The 17,321-nt window shown below is 50.5% G+C and overlaps 1 protein-coding gene and 1 pseudogene across 1 annotated transcript in view; both read left to right on the top strand.

Annotated features, from left to right (window-relative positions):
* Positions 1 to 17,321, top strand: part of LOC119966027 (lysophosphatidylcholine acyltransferase 1-like) — a 275,907-nt gene that overhangs the window by 106,845 nt on the left and 151,741 nt on the right. The gene's annotated exons all lie outside the window — the stretch shown is intronic.
* Positions 15,470 to 15,623, top strand: LOC119966693 (annotated as a pseudogene).

Raw genomic sequence — 17,321 nt, 5'->3', positions numbered from 1 at the left:
AGGATGAAATTGTTTCCCTTGGTGGAGACCAGGGGACATAGATTCAAGATAAGTGACAGAAGGTGTAGAGGGGACATAGAACACAGAACATAGAAAAATACAGCACAGAACAGGCCCTTCGGCCCACAATGTTGTGCCGAACCTTTGTCCTAGATTAATCATAGATTGTCATAGAATTTACAGTGCAGAAGGAAGCCATTCGGCCCATCGTGTCTGCACCGGCTGTTGGAAAGAGCACCCTACTCTAGGTCAACACCTCCAACCTATCCCCATAACCCAGTAACCCCACCCAATACTAAGGGCAATTTATCATTCCCTTTTTTGAACAGGGCACGACATTCGCCACTCTCCAATCGCCTGGTTTCTCCCCTGTTGACAGTGAGGACAAAAGATCATTGCCAACGGCTCTGCAATTTCATCTCTTGCTTCCCATAGAGTCCTTGGATATACCCCGTCAGGCCCGGGGACTTGTCTATCCTCAAGTTTTTCAAAATGCCCAACACATCTTCCTTCCTAACAAGTATCTCCTCGAGCTGACCAGTCTGTTTCACACTGTCCTCTCCATCAATATGGCCCCTCTCGTTTGTAAATACTGAAGAAAATTACTCGTTCAAGACCTCTCCTACCTCTTCAGACACCATGCACAATCTCCCGCTACTTTCCTTGATCGGACCTACCCTCGCTCTAGTCATTCTCATATTTCTCATGTGTAAAAGGCCTTGGGATTTTCCTTGTTCCTACCCGCCAAAGATTTTTCATGTCCTCTCTTAGCTCTCCTAATCCCTTTCTTCTGTTCCCTCCAGCGCCCTGTCTGAACCTTGTTTCCTCAGCCTTACACAAGTATCCTCCTTCCTCTTAACAAGACATTCAACCTCTCTTGTCAACCATGGTTCCCTCACTCGACCATCTCTTTCCTGCCTGACAGGGACATACATATCAAGGACACGCAGTACCTGTTCTTTGAACAAGTTCCACATTCCACTTGTGTCCTTCCCTGACGGCCTATGTTCCCAACTTATGCACTTCAATTCTTGTCTGACAGCATCGTATTTACCCTTCCCCCAATTGTAAACCTTGCCCTGTTGCACGCACTTATCCCTCTCCATTACTAAAGTGAAAGTCACAGAATTGTGGTCACTATCTCCAAAATGCTCCCCCACTAACAAATCTATCACTTGCCCTGGTTCATTACCAAGTACCAAATCCAATATGGCCTCCCTTCTGGCCGGACAATCTACATACTGTGTTAGAAAAGCTTCCTGGACACACTGCACAAACACCACGCCATCTAAACTATCTGATCTAAAGAGTTTCCACTCGATGTTTAATGTTTGGGAAGTTGAAGTCACCCATGACTACTACCCTGTGACTTCTGCACCTTTCCAAAATCTGTTTCCCAATCTGTTCCTCCACATCTCTGCTGCTATTGGGGCCTATAGAAAACTCCCAACACGGTGACTGCTCCTTTCCTATTTCTGACTTCAAACCATACTACCTCAGTAGGCAGATCCTCCTCGAACTGTCTTTCTGCAGCTGTTATATTATCTCTAATTAACAATGCCACCCCCCCCCCCCCCCCCCCCCCCCCCCCCCCACCTCTTTTACCACCCTTATTGAAACATCTATAACCAGGGACCTCCAACAACCATTTCTGCCCCAGTTCTTTTTTTTTTAATAAACAATTTTATTGAGGTAGTTTTTGGCTTTATAAACAGTTACAGACATCATGAGAAAGGAAGCAAAAAAGGCAAAAATGTGCAAACATCCACGTACTTTCAATACTTCCATCGTAACATATTGCACAAGCCCGCTCCCCTCCCACCGGTACTACCCGCTATATTTTCCTTCCTACTCTACTCTACACCCCCACCCCCCCTGCTGACACTCACTCTCCCGCAAAGAAGTCAATAAATGGTTGCCACCTCCGGGTGAACCCCTGCACAGGTCCCCTCAAGGCGAACTTAATTTTTTCCATCCCCAGGAAACTCGACATGTCCGCAAGCCACCACTCAGTCTTCGGGGGCTTTGAGTCCCTCCACGCCAATAATATTCGTCGCCGGTCTATCAGGGAAGCAAAGGCCAACACATCGGCCTCTTTCTCCCCCTGGACGCCCGGGTCTTCCGAAACCCCAAAAATTGCCACCCCTGGACTCATCACCACCCTTGTTTTTAGCACCTGGGACATGACCCCCGCAAATCCCTCCCAGTACCCCCTCAGCTCAGGGCATGCCCAAAACATGTGAACATGGTTTGCTGGTCCTCCCGTGCACCTAGCGCATTTGTCCTCTATCCCGAAAAATTTGCTCATCCGAGCCACCGTCATATGGGCCCGGTGAACGACCTTAAATTGGATCAGCCCGAGCCTAGCACATGTCGCGGTCGAGTTTACCCTTCTCAGTGCCTCTGCCCACAGCCCATCCTCCATTTCCCCACCTAGCTCCTCCTCCCATTTAAGTTTCAGTTCCTCTGTCTGGGACCCTTCCTCCCTCATGAGCACCTTATATATACCTGAGACTCTGCCCTCCCCTTCTTCCCTCCTAGAGACTATTCTGTCGAGGATCCCCATTGGCGGGAGGCGCGGGAAAGATGGGACCTGTCTACGAACAAAGTCCCGCAACTGTAGGTATCTAAAATCATTTCCCCTTACCAACCCAAATTTCTCCTCCAAGCTCCTCAAACTCACGGAAGCTCCCTTCCAGGAACATATCACCCACCCTTCCCGCCCCTGCTCGCCGCCATACTCGGAACCCCCCATCCATACTGCCGGGGGCAAACCGATGGTTGTCGCAGATTGGCGCCCAGACAGACGCCCCCATCTCCCCCACATGCCTCCTCCACTGGCCCCATATCCGCAGGGTCGCCACCACTACCGGGCTGGTGGTGTACTTGGCCGGCGGCAGCGGTAGAGGAGCCGTGACCAGGGCTTCCAAACTGGAGCCCCTGCACGAAGCCGCCTCCACCCGCTCCCAAATAGACCCCGTACCCACCATCCACTTCTTTATCATAGCGATGTTGGCCGCCCAGTAATAATTGACCAGACTCGGCAAAGCCAGCCCTCCCTCGCTGCGGTTCATCTCCAACATCGCCTTCTTCACCCGCGGGGATTTTCCCGCCCAGACAAAGCTCATGATCAGCCCGTTAACTCTTTTGAAGAAGGACTGTGGGATAAAGATCGGGAGGCATTGAAAAATAAACAAAAATCGAGGGAGGATTGTCATCTTTACAGTCTGCACCCTCCCTGCCAGCGACAGCGGGAGTGCATCCCATCTCCGAAACTCTCCCTTCATTTGCTCCACCACCCTGGCCAAATTTAACTTATGCAGCCTGCCCCAGTCTCGTGCCACCTGGATTCCCAAATACCGGAAATTTTCCTCAACTAGCCTAAACGGTAGCCCTCTCAATCTGTTCTCCTGGCCCCTTGCCTGGACCACAAACATTTCACTCTTGACCGTATTTAATTTGTATTCTGAGAACTGGCCGAACTCCCTCAGCATTCCCAGTATAGTTCCCATCCCGGCCACTGGGTCCGACACGTACAGGAGCAGGTCGTCTGCATAAAGAGAAACCCTGTGTTCAACCCGCCCCTCACCATCCCCTTCCAACCCTCTGCGGCTCTCAGCGCAATCGCCAGCGGCTCTATGGCCAGCGCAAACAGCAGCGGGGAGAGCGGGCAGCCCCGTCTGGTCCCTCGGTACAACCTAAAGTACTCCGACACTTCTCTGTTGGTCCTGACGCTGGCCCTCGGGGCCTGATATAATAATTTGATCCAATCCACCAGTCCCTCCCCGAACCCAAACCGTCCGAGCACCTCCCATAGATAGTCCCACTCCACCCGGTCAAAGGCCTTCTCGGCGTCCATTGCCACCACTATCTCCACCTCTCTACCCGCCGGGGGCATCATTATCACATTGAGCAATCTCCTCAGATTGGCCGCCAGCTGCCTACCTTTCACGAACCCCGTTTGATCCTCCCCAATCACCTCCGGTAACAGTCCTCCCTTCTACCCGCCAGTACCTTTGCCAGGAGCTTGGCGTCTACATTAATCAGGGAGATTGGCCTGTAGGACCCGCACGCCTCCGGGTCTTTACCCCGCTTCAATATCAGAGATATGGTGGCTTGTGACATTGTCGGCGGCAGGGTCCCTCTGTCCCTTGCCTCATTGAAAGCCCTTGCCAAGACCGGGCCCACCAGCTCAGAGAACTTCCTATAAAACTCTACTGGGTATCCATCCGGCCCCGGGGACTTCCCCGACTGCATGGCCTTTAGGCCCCCCAATACCTCCTCTACTCTAATCGGGGCCCCCAGCTCTTCCACTCGCCCCCCCCCCCCCCCCCCCCCCCCCCCCCAAAAACTGTTGGGAGTGTTAACCCGTCCAGAAACCTTTTCATCCCCTCCGGTTCTTCCGGCGGCTTCGAAGTGCACAGCTTACGATAGAAGTCCCGGAATACCCTATTCAATTCTGCCGGATCCTCCACTTTGCGCCCCCCCTCGTCCCTCACTCTACCTATTTCCCTGGCCGCCTCCCTCCTCCTGAGTTGCTGCGCTAACAGTCTGCTAGCCTTTTCCCCATGCTCGTACACCACTCCCTTCGCCTTCCTAAGCTGTTCCACGGCCCTGCTCGTGGATAGTGCCCCCAGTTCCGCCTGTAGTCTCTGCCTCTCCCTGAGTAAAACCTCCCCCGGGGACTCCGCGTGCTCTTCATCTATCCGACCCATTTCCCTGACCAATCTATCCATCTCTGCCCGGTCTGCCTTGGCTCTGTGGGCCCCAATTGAAATCGGCTCCCCCCGCACTACTGCCTTTTGCGCCTCCCACACAGTCGCCGCTGAGACCTCCCCAGTGTCATTCACCTGCAGGTAATTTTTTATACATTTCCGAAGCCTCTCGCAGATCCCCTCCTCCGACAGCAGTCCCACATCTAGCCTCCATTGCAGGCGTTGATAGCTCGCTCCCCCGAACTGCAGGTCCACCCAATGCGGGGCATGGTCTGAAATGGTAATTGCTGAGTATTCCGTGTTCTTTACCTCCCCCATACAGTCCCTGCTTAGTACAAAGAAATCTATCCTGGAATATACTTTATGGACGTGTGAGTAAAACGAGTAGCCCCTTCCTGTTGGCTGTCCCTCTCTCCAGGGGTCCACTGCCCCCATTTGCTCCATAAACCCCTTCAGCTCCCTTGCCATTGCTGAGAGTCTACCCGTTCTGGGACACGACCGATCCAAAGTCGGGTCAAGGACCATGTTAAAGTTCCCTCCCATTATTAGCCTGTGAGAATCCAAGTCCGGGATCTTCCCCAGCACTCTTTTAATGAAGTCCACGTCATCCCAGTTCGGGGCATATATATTCACCAGCACCACTCTTCTCCCCTCCAGTCTGCCCCGTGCCATCAGGTATCTGCCCCCACTGACTGCGGATATGCCCTCTGCCTCAAATTGCACGCGCTTGTTGATCATGATTGTCACCCCTCTGGACTTCGAGTCCAAGTCCGAGTGGAAGACCTGGCTCATCCAGCCCTTCCTTAGCCTGGTCTGGTCTGACACTTTCAGATGTGTCTCCTGCAACATAATTACGTCCGCCCTCAGGGCCCCCAAGTGCGCGAACACCCGCGCCCTCTTAACCGGCCCATTCAGTCCCTTGACGTTCCAGGTGATCAGCCTGGTCGGGGGGCACATCCCACCCCCCCCACCCCACCGGTCAGCCATAGCCTTTCTCGGGCCGGCCCCTGACCCGTGCGTCGCGCCATTCCTGGCCCGCCCTTTGGCTGCCTCCACCCTCGACCTCCTTTCCAGTGCCTATTTCAAGTCCCTCTCCCGTCAGCAGAACAACCCCCCCCTCCCCTAACCCCATCCCCCGATACCCCCACCCCTGCCATCTACTGGCTGTAACTTCGCCCCCCCCCCCCCCCCCCCCCCCCTCCCCCCCCCATCTGACTTCCTTGACTAGCCAATCTGCTAGCCCGGTGACTCAACACTCCGGCGCCTTCCTGTCCCATTCCCCTTGTTTCCCCGTCCTCCTCCCCACCCACTGGGGCAAGCCGGCTCCAGTGTCTTCCGCGAGCTGCACAAAAAGCACAAACCAGCCCAAACAGGAAAAAAAAAAGAAGAAAAAAACACAAAAAAGAGAAAAAGCACATAAATGTCCATGAACAAAGGAAAGAATCTCAAATGTTCCGCTTGGCCCCTTTGGCCCAGCAAACCGTTGAGCAGCAATCCAGGCACATTCGGCGTTCCTTCCCACAGAAATCCTCGGGCCCTAACTCGCGTCCTTGGGGCCTCCTTTCGGGACCAGCCCCAGGTCCCTCACAAAATCCATCGCTTCTTCGGGCTCGGAGAAGTAGTGGTGTTGACCCTGGTGCGTGACCCATAGCCGAGCTGGGAACAGCAGACCAAACTTCATGTGCTTCTTGAACAGCACCTCCTTGACATTCTTAAAGGCTGCTCGCCGCCGAGCCACCTCCTGGCTTAGGTCCTGATAAATGCGGAGAACACTGTTGTTCCACGTGCTGCTCCTGGCGCTTTTTGCCCACTGCAGCACCCGCTCCTTGTCCACGAACCTGTGGAACCTAATCACCATCGGGCGGGGGGGGGGTCCTCCCGGCCGCCCCTGCCTTGCCTGCACTCTGTGTGCCCCCTCCAGCTCCAGCGGTCGCGGAAAGGCTTCGGCCCCCATCAGCTGTTTCAGCAGGTCTGCTACAAACGCTGCAGCATCAGCTCCCTCAGCCCCCTCCGGGAGGCCGACCATCCTCAGATTGTTCCTGGGGACTCTATTCTCCAGCTCCTCCACTCTGTCCAGCAGTCTTCTCTGCCGCTCTTTCAGGCCGTCCACTTCTAGCGCTGCAACCGTTTGCGCATCCGCCTGCTCCTCCACCGCCTCTCCCAGCCCCTTAACTTTAACATCCTGGGCGTCCAGCCTCTGGTTCAGCTGATCCACCGCTTTCTGGATTGGGTCCAAGCTGTCCCGCTTCAGCGCTTCAAAACTGGACTTCATTACCTGGAGCATGTTATCCAGCGCCAGCTGGATTGCTGAGTCCGGGGTCCGTGTGTCCGCCATCTTAGGTCCCAGGTAATTTTCTTCAGGTCCTTGTCTCTGTCCCTTTTTCTCCTTCTTCTTCTGCCTTCTGGAATCCCGCTGTTCCATGTGCCGCAGCCCGCTCCTCAGCACCTTCGCTGCCGCCTTCCTTCGCCCAGCTCCTTAAATTTTACCTCCTGGGCATCTGAAGTGGGTCCAAGGTGTCCCTCCTCAGCAACTCCAAACTTTTTTTCTTTGTCCTGGAGGAAGGAAGGTCCGTGGGTCCGCCATCTTACCCTTCAGGTCAGCTTCCTCCTTGTCTCCGTTTCTCCCTCTCTCCTTCCTCCTCACCTGCTGGCCTCCCACACTTTCATCTGCTGCAGCCCGCTCTCCTCTTCTGTTCCCGGCAGCCTTTTTGCCGCCCCCGTGGTCCCGTTATCGCGGGGAATCAGCTGTTAAGCCCCGCCGGAGTGAGAGCCCGCCGAATGTGCGGCTCACTCGGACATCGCCGCCACCGGAAGTCCCATTTCTGCCCCATTTCTATCCAAGTTTCCGTGATGGCCACCACATCATAGTCCCAAGTATCGATCCATGCCTTAAGTTCACCCACCCAGGGCAGCACGGTGGCACAGTGGTTAGCATTGCTGCCTACGGCGCTGAGGACCTGGGTTCGAATCCCGGCCCTGGGTCACTGTCTGTGAGGAGTTTGCACATTCTCCCCGTGTCTGCGTGGGTTTCACCCCCACAACCAAAGGATGTGCAGGTTAGGTGGATTGGCCACGTTAAATTGCCCCTTAATTGGAAAAAATAATTGGGTACTCTAAATTTATTTTAAAAAAAAAGTTCACCCACCTTATTTCTGATGCTTCTTGCGTTGAAGCATACACACTTCTACCCATCTCCGTGCCTTTGTCAGTGTTCCCTTCCCCACTGCCTCACTACACGCTTTGGCGTCCTGAATATCGGCTACCTTAGTTGCTAGACTACAAATCCAGTTTCCGTTACCCTGCCAAATTCGTTTAAACCCTCCTGAAGAGTACTAGAAAACCTCCCTCCCAGGATATTGGTGCCCCTCTGGTTCAGATGCAACCCATCCTGCTTGAACAGGTCCCACCTTCCCCAGAATGCGCTCCAATTATCCAAATACCTGAATCCCTCCCTCCTACACCATTCCTGCAGCCACGTGTTCAACTGCACTCTCTCCCTATTCCTGGCCTCGCTATCATGTGGCACCGGCAACAAACCAGAGATGACAACTCTGTCTGTCCTGTCTTTTAATTTCCAACCTAACTCCTTAAACTTGTTTATTACATCCACATCCCTTTTCCTACCTACGTCGTTGGTACCAATGTGCACCATGACTTCTGGCTGTTCACCCTCCCCCTTCAGAATCCTGAAGACACAATCCGAGACACCCCTGGCACCCGGGAGGCAACATACCTTCCGGGAGTCTCGCTCGCGACCACAGAATTTCCTATCTACTCCCCTAACCATTGAATCTCCTATTACTATTGCTTTTCTATTCTTCCCCCTTCCCTTCTGAGCCCCAGAGCCAGACTCAGTGCCAGAGACCTGGCCGCTAGGGCCTTCCCCCGGTAGGTCATCTTCTCTCTCTTTCCCCCCCCAAAACAGCATCCAAAACGGTATACTTGTTTTGAAGGGGAACAGCCACGAGGGATCCCTTCACTCTGCCTGTTTGTTTTCTTTCCCCTGACTGTAACCCAGCTACTCTTGTCCTGTACCTTGCGTGTGGTTACCTCCCTGTAACTATTCTCTGTAACCCCCTCTGCCTCCCGGATGATCCGAAGTTCATCCAGCTCCAGCCCCAGTTCCCTAACTGGTCTCTGAAGAGCTGGAACTGGGTGCACTTCCCGCAGGTAGAGTCAGCGGGGACACCAGTGGTATCCCTCACCACCCACATCCTACAGGAGGAGCATGTAACTGCCCTACCCTCCATTCCCTCTTACCTTACAGAATATAGCTGCCCTGTGTACCAACTGGACCTCCGACTCTGCTCCCAGTCAGCTGCACTCTCTGTAAACTCCTGGCTCACTTCCCGCTCTTTGCGGAAATGAAATGAAAGGCGTACCTTACTCCCTCCTCACCCATCTCCCTCAGTCACCAAACTCTCACTATAGCACTCCAGTGCACCAAATTCAGCACTCAGTGCAAAAAAAGTCTGCACTGTAGAGGATCACTTTTATGCTGTGACTCTAGCCTCTGAAAACTGTCCTATTCCAATTAACTAATTAACAAGCTCCAACTGCAAGTCCTACAAGTAGAACCTTTGTTTAAAGCTGATTGAAAATTCACCTTCTAAACCAAACAGCAATTTTTAAGTTAATTAACTAAATAAAAGAAAGACTAGACTTTAGATAAAAATGAACCCTTATACTCCCTCTGTCACCAAATCTCACTATTGCACTCATGCACCAAATTTAGCACTCAGTGCAAACATGAGGAAGAACGTTTTTACGCATAGGGTAGTGGGAGTCTGGTATTCACTGCCTGAGTTGGTGGTGGAGGCAGAGACCCTAAACTCTTTTTAAAAAGTACTTGGATCGGCACATTAAGTTCTCCAAGCTGCAGGGTTATGATTTTATAATTCAGCGTTTTTAAAAAAAACCAACATTTTGAACTGAAATGAAAATCGCTTATTGTCACAAGTCTGCTTCAAATGAAGTTACTGTGAAAAGCCCCTAGCCGCCACATTCCGGCAAGGCTGGTACGGGAATTGAACTGTGCTGCTGGCCTACCTTGATCTGCTTTCAAAGCCAGCGATTTAACCCTGTGCTAAACCAGCCCCTTTATTAAGGATTTCTGATTTTATAACAATAAACAATTCAAATGTACACACAGTTCTGTGCATAACACATCCCCCCATCTCCCATTGTTCCCGCCTACTATAAACACAAAATAACATAACTCTTTCCCCCCCTTATTGAATCTGCTGACAGTTTAGTTTTCTCTGAAGAAGTCGATAAACGGCTGCCATCTCCAGATGAACCCTAACGTTAATCCTATCAGGCCAATTTAATTTTCTCAAGTCTGAGAAACCCAGCAATGTCACTAACCCAACCCAAACCCCTGATTTTGGGGGCTTCAAGTACCTCGACACAATAAGATCCGTCTCCGGGCAACCAAGGAGGCAAAGACCAAAACGTCAGCCTCTCTCGCCCCCTGCTCTCCTGGATCTTCCGACACACTGAAAATCGCCACCTCTGGACTCTGCGCACCCTCGCTTTTAGGACTGTGGACATGGCATCCGCAAACCCCTGCCAGTATCTCCTAAGCTTCGGGTTTGCCCAAAACATATGGACATGATTTGCTGGCCCTCCCGCACACCTCACACACTTGGCCTCTATCACAAAAAAACCTGGTCATTTGGGCCACTGTCATGTGTGCCCGGTGAATCACCTTGAATTGTATCAGGCTGAGCCTGGCACATGATGAATACGTGTTGATTCTATTCCACATCCTCCCACAGACGCGCCTTTACCTCCCTCCCAGCTCATCTTCCCATTTACGCTTTAGCTCACCTATCTGAGTTCCCTCCCACTCCATGAGTTCTTTATAGATATCCAAAACCTTGCCCTCCCCCACCCCCGTTTTAGAAACTACCTTGTCCTGTATCCCTTGTGGCAGTAAAAGCGGAAAGGTCGCAACCTGCCTTCGCACAAAATCTTTTATCTGCTGATATCGAAACCCATTCCCTCCCGGCAATTCAAACTCCTCCAAATCGTCTAAAAATGGAAAGCTCCTATCAATAAATAGATCCGCTAGCCTCTCAATACCTGCTCTCTGCCACCTCTGAAACCCCCCATCCAGCCTCCCCGGGACAAACCGGTGATTACCACAAATTGGATCCCACACCAAATCTCCCTCCACTCCCATATGCTTTCGTCACTGCCCCCAGAGTCTCGGGGCCGCCACTACCACCGGGCTTGTGGAGTACCGGGCCGGTGAGAACGGCAGAGGAGCCGTTACCAATGGTCCCAAACGTGTGTCCTTGTATAATGCCGCCTCTCCTCGCTCCTACCCGACCCACTACCCAGTTCCTGATCATGGCTATACTTGCCACCCAGTTGTAATTACTAAAGATCGGCAGTGCCAGCCCATCCCCTCCTTGGCTTCGCTCCAGCAGCACTTTCTTTACTCGTGGGGTTTTACTTGCCCACACAAAATCAGAGATCACCCCATTCACCCACTTAAAAAAGGCCTTGGTATGAAAATAGGGAGGCACTAAAAACAAACAGAAACCTCGTTAGGATCGCCATTTTTGTGTGTGTACCCTCCCCGCCAGTGACAGCGGGAGCATGTCCCACCTCTGAAAATCCTCCTTCATTTGTTCAACTAGCCAGGTCAAATTTAATTTATGTAACTGCTCCCATCCCCGTGCCACCTGAATTCCCAAATTATGGAAACTCCCTCCAACGGCAGCTTCCCCCAGTCTCCTCTCCTGCCCCCTCACCTGGATCACGAAAACCTCACTTTTACTCTTATTCAATTTGTACCCTGGCCAAATTCCCCTAAGATCCGCATAATCTCCCCCCATTCCCCCTAACGGGTCAGAAATCTACAGGATGTCTGCATATAATGAGACCCTGTGTTCTATCCCACCCCCTGGACTAGCCCCTTCCAATCCCTTTATGCTCTCAGCGCCATCGCCAATGGCTCTATGGCCAAGGCAAACATCAGTGGGGAAAGAGGACATCCTTGCCTTGTCCCTCGGTGCAATTTAAAGTCGTCCGAACTCAGCCGATTCGTCCGCACACTCGCCATTGATGCCTGATATAGCAACTGAACCCAGTCAATAAAGCCTTACCCAAACCGTCCCAGGACCTCCCACAGATAATTCCATTCCACCCGGTTGAAGGCCTTTTCCGCGTCCATAGTCACCACTACCACCTCCTCTATCACCTCAAGAAGGCATTATGATCACATTTAGGAGCCTTCTAACGTTGGTTGTTACCTGCCTGCCTTTCACAAACCCCATCTGGTCTTCCCCATCACCTCCGGAACACAGTCCTCTATCCTTGAGGGCAAAATTTTGGCCAGCAATTTGGCATCGACATTCAGTAGGGAGATTGGACTGTATGGCCCACATTGCTCTGGGTCCTTCTCCCGCTTCAGGATCAATGATATTGAAGCCTACAACATTGTTGGGGGAAGGACACCTCGCCCCCTAACCTCATTAAATGCCTTCACCAGCAGCGGGCTCAGTATCCCAAAGAACATCTTGTAGAATTCCACAGGGTGGCCATCCGGTCCCGGGGCCTTGCCCGACTGCATGGCCTATATTCCCTCTACTACTTCTATAATCCCGATCGGGGCTCCCATCCCCTCCACTAACCCTTTCTCCACTTCGGAAACTCCAACCATTCCAAAAACTGCCTCGTCCACTCCACCCCACCCCAGCTGGGGGTTCCGACTTATACAGCCAACTGTAAAACTCCTTAAACACCCCATTCACCCATGCTGGGTCCAAGACCGTATTTAGCATTCTACTGGGCTTCTCGCCATACTTGAATACCGCCCCCCTCGCTTTCCTCATCTGCTCCACCGCCTTTCCTGTGGTTTATAATTCAGCATTTGGCAAAGTCTCTTATCTCCATTGTTGGCTTGGCACCAGCTTATGAAGTTCATCAGAACTGGACGAAGTTAGATATAGGTTTTGAGCAAGTGTAAGGTGTGAAGAAGAACAAAAGGGAAGATCTAAGATAGGTTGGGGGTCAGGGGAGATTAAATAACAAAGGGTTTTATTGTTCAAAAGCTGAAACGAGTGATAATGGGTAAATTAAAGAAATAAAAGATGCGTCTAGGGGAGAAAAGGAAATTACTGCAGATGCTGGAATCTGAAATAAAAACAGAAAATATTGGACAATCTCAGCAGGTCCGACAGCATCTGTGGAGAGATGCGTCTAGGTGAGGAGTGAATGACAGGATAGCTGAAAAGGTAAAGTAATAAAGAAGTAAGAAAAAAAGCGGCAAATAAACATGAAACAAAAGGAGGGCAGAGGTTATGATCTAAAATCGAGAACTAAAATGTTGAGTACAAAAGACTGTAAAATGTTCAGTGGGGTGCTCTTCCTCGAGCTTGCACTGAGCTTTATTGAAACAAAATAGCAGACCAAGGATTGGAAAGGTCAGTGGGAACAAAGTGAAGAATTGGCATTTGTCCTTTTCAAACACCTTTCTAATGCATGCCCTTGATTTCTATAATCATTTATTCTTCAAATTTTTTACACAATTTGCTGCAACGAATCTGGTAGCTTTTGTATGAAGTGTTCATGCAGTAAATTGTTAACTTGTGTAACATGTCCCCCTCATTTGTGTTCGTAACTCCCATGTTTGAATCACTCCAATCATGTTTCCGCCTCTGCTACAGTGTTGGCGCAACCTTTATCCTCCGTTACCCCTCTCATGTTCATGTGGGTCGGACTACCTCCACGTAGTTCTATTCTTATCTATCTAATCATAACCAGAAAGTCATCAATAATAGCTCCTCTTCCCCTCTTCCCCATCCTGCACTGTTAACCCAACCGTGAAGTTGCCCAAAGATCCTTGGTCTTGTTGCTCGTTCTGGGTGAGTGTGCTTTACACTCAATTTGGCTCTGTTTCGTTCCTTAGCTCTAGAGTCGCCAGGTATCGTTAAGATACCACCACAAGTTTCAAGTTCAAGTTCAGACCAATAACTCCATACACCAGTTAGTAAGTTCAAACAAGACACGTTTATTATAATACAGTTATCTACTAATTATGCATATAAAACTACAAGTCTAGGTTAATCCTATCACTAACAGGCCAATACTTATCTGGAATAAGGGAACTGCCGGATCAGGGAACAACGGTCTCTAGCTTTGTCCTGGATCCGCAGGCTTCCAGTCGGTGTGGACTAAAGGGGTCAGGAGTGTCTACTCTCGTAGCGTGCAATGTGTGACACTTACTTGGTGGCGGCTGCTGACCAAGCCTCCTCTTCTCAAAGTCTTCTGCTGCAACGGTGGTCAAGGAGAGCGCTGGCTAAGAGGAGCTGGTCAAGAGGAGGCTGGCTGAGAGAGAGAGCTGGGGTCGGGGTCTCTGTCTTATACCTCTCCCAGGGTCTTGCGCCCACCTGGGCGGACACTCTATACACTCGCAATCAATTGGGTCTCTTCCCAATCGATTAATTTGAATTTCCCCAATAACGGGGCAGTCCCTCGATCACTGGGCATTTCTTGGGCTTATTGTTTTGGACTTCTCTTGGCGCCGAGAAGTCTGACCTTCTATTCACTGTAGCGATTTGAGTTAACTTGTTTCCATTGTACCTGGGAATCACCCGGTATCGCCTCATTAGTATGCTAACTTGTTTTCTTTCACAGTGCTGTCTGGTTTCTGCAGCAGTCAGAATACACAAGTGCTTTTGCAAGCTGCTTGCTTTTGCAACATGTCCATTTTCCCTGCCTTCTTTGTAATCTTCCATTTTGTGTTGGGCAGTGGCCACCCCAGGTGGCTACAGTCTCCTTTCTCAACTCCATGTTGTCCCTCAGCAACATCACCCAAAAACACATTATGCTCCAGCTGTATGCTGACAACACTTGAGTGCTACCTCACCACCGCCTCACATTCTATTTGTCCAGCATCCAATGCTGCAACAATTTAACTCAGTTGGGAAAACTGAAACCATCAGACTCGGTCCCTGTCACCAATTCCATTTCTCAATGTGACCAGTGTCTGGGGCTGAACCAGTCTGCTAGTTGTTGCATTTGCGATGAGCTCACCACCACATCCACTCTCATCAGCAAGACCACCGCGCTACTTCTACCTCCATTCTGTTGCTCAAAACAGCCTCTACCTCAATTCAATTGCTGCTGAAGGTCTCATTCTGCCTTTATTACCTCTCAGATTGACTATTCCAATGCTGACCACCTTCCACGCATCCTCCACCCTTCATAAATTTCAGTTCCCAATTTTAATCACTCAATCATTGGCCTTCAGTTGCCTAGGTCTTCGTAAACTGTCCCACATCTTTTCCTTCCTTACCTTCTTTAATATACTTTTTAAAACCTACCCTTTTGACTGTAGGGGAAACAGCGGCAGAGCGATATTATCACTCAGCTAGTAATGCAGAGATCAGGGTAATCCTCCGGGAACCCAGGTTCCAATCCTATAGTGGCAAACAAAAATCTGGAATCAAAAGTCTAACGATAAACATGAAACCATTGTTTGGTGGCATAGTGGTTAGCGCTGCTGCCTCACAGTGCCAGGGACCCAAGTTCAATTCTGGCCTTGGATGACTGTGGAGTTTGCACTTTCTCCCTGTGTCTACGTGGTTTCCACCAGGTGCTCCAGTTTCCTCCCCCTGTCCAAAGATGTGCAGATTCGGTGGGATTACAGAGATGAGACGTGGAGTGGACCTGGGCAGGGTGCTCTTTCAGAGGGCCTCCCTCTACACTGTAGGAATTCTATGGTGTAAAAACCCACTTAACTTATCTGGCAGGGCAGGGTCTATGATCAAGAATGTTGATCTCCAAGCTGAGGCTATCCCATTGAACTCCAGGTGCTCTGGTGCCGCTAAATATGGCTTAGGCGACTGTAAAATTTGTGTTAGTGGGACTCTGTGTTTGCACTTTTCCTGAAAGAAAGTGCCCTTTTAGGAAGGAAATCTGCCAACCTTGCCTGGTCCTTGACTCCAGCGTGTGATCCGTGGTTGACTCATGCCCTCTGAAATGATCTAACAAGCCACTTAGTTCAAGGGCAATTATGAATGGACAACAAATGCTGGCGCTGCCTACATCCCACGAACAAAAGCTTTTGGCCACCTGTCTAAACGTGAACTCACAACACTGTTGTGGGATGCCTTGGCACTTTTCACGTTTGTTCTGGTTTTCACACTTCAGACATGGAACGGTTTTTGAAATGAGTTCATGGGATGTAGGTGTTGCTAGCTAGACTGCATTCATTGCCCATCCCTAATTGCACTTGAGAAGGTGGTGATGAGCTGCATGCCATGAGCTGCTGCAGTCCATGTCTCGATGTACCAACGGTGCTGTTAAGAAGGAAGTTCCAAGAGTTTGACCCAGTGATGGTGAAGGAATGGCAATATAGTTCCCTGTCAGAATTTTGCGTGACTTGGAGGGTAACTTCCTGGTGGCAGTATTCCCATGCATCTGCTGTGCCCATGTCCTTCACATGGTAGAGGTCACTGGTTTGGAAGATGCAGTTGAAGGAGCTGTAGAACATAGGAATATAGGAATTAGGAGCAGGAGTAGGCAAGTCAGCCCTTCGAGACTGATTCAATCAGACCATGGCTGGTCTCAAAGCCACCTCCCTACCCGTTCCCCATATTCCTTTAACACATTGTCTTAAATCAGAAATCTCTCTCTCTCTCTCTCTCTCTCTCTCTCTCTCTCTCTCTCTCTCTCTCTCTCTCTCTCTCTCTCTCTCTCTCTCTCTCTCTCTCTCAACCATTTAATGGTTCGGACTCCACCGTGCTATGGGACAGCAAGTTCCACAAATTCACCACCCTCTGAGAAGTAGTGCCTCCTCACCTCAGTTTTAAATCTACCGCCTGTCAACCTATGTCTGTGACCTCTTGTTCTAGATTGCCCCACAAGGTGGAACATTTGGTCCACATTTATGTTATCAATCCCTTTTTTAGTATTTTATATACCTCAATCAGATCCCCTCTAATCCTTCTAAACTCCAGTGAGAGTAAGCCCAAACCGCTTAATCTTTCCTTGTATGTCAACCCCTTCACCCTGGAATCAATCTGGTGAACTCCTCCGAACTGCCTCCAATGCCTCCACATCCTTCCTCAAACAAGGAGACCAAAACTGGGCACAGTATGCCAGATGTGGTCTCACTAACGCCCTATACAATTACAACAATACTTCTCTCCTTTTATACGCCAGTCCTTTTGCAGTAAACACTACCATTCCATTTGCCTTTCTTATTACATTTTGTCCCTGCATACAGACTTTCTGCGATTCATGAACAAAGACACCCAGATCCCTCTGCCCAGAAATATTTTGAATCTGCTTTCCATTTAGAGGTAGGTGTTCAGGTAGGTGGTTTGAAGTGTGTCTACTTCAATGCCAGGAGTATACGAAATAAGGTAGGGGAACTGGCAGCATGGGTTGGTACCTGGGACTTCGATGTTGTGGCCATTTCAGAGACATGGATAGAGCAGGGACAGGAATGGTTGTTGCAGGTTCCGGGGTTTAGGTGTTTTAGTAAGTTCAGAGAAGGGGGCAAAAGAGGGGGAGGTGTGGCGCTGCTAGTCAAGGACAGTATTACGGTGGCGGAAAGGATGCTAGATGGGGACTCTTCTTCTG

This window comes from Scyliorhinus canicula, chromosome 5 (genome assembly GCF_902713615.1).
Source record: "Scyliorhinus canicula chromosome 5, sScyCan1.1, whole genome shotgun sequence".
NCBI lineage: Eukaryota > Metazoa > Chordata > Chondrichthyes > Carcharhiniformes > Scyliorhinidae > Scyliorhinus > Scyliorhinus canicula.
The sequence above is the reverse complement of the archived record's forward strand: the minus strand, read 5'-3'. Positions and strand labels throughout refer to the sequence as shown.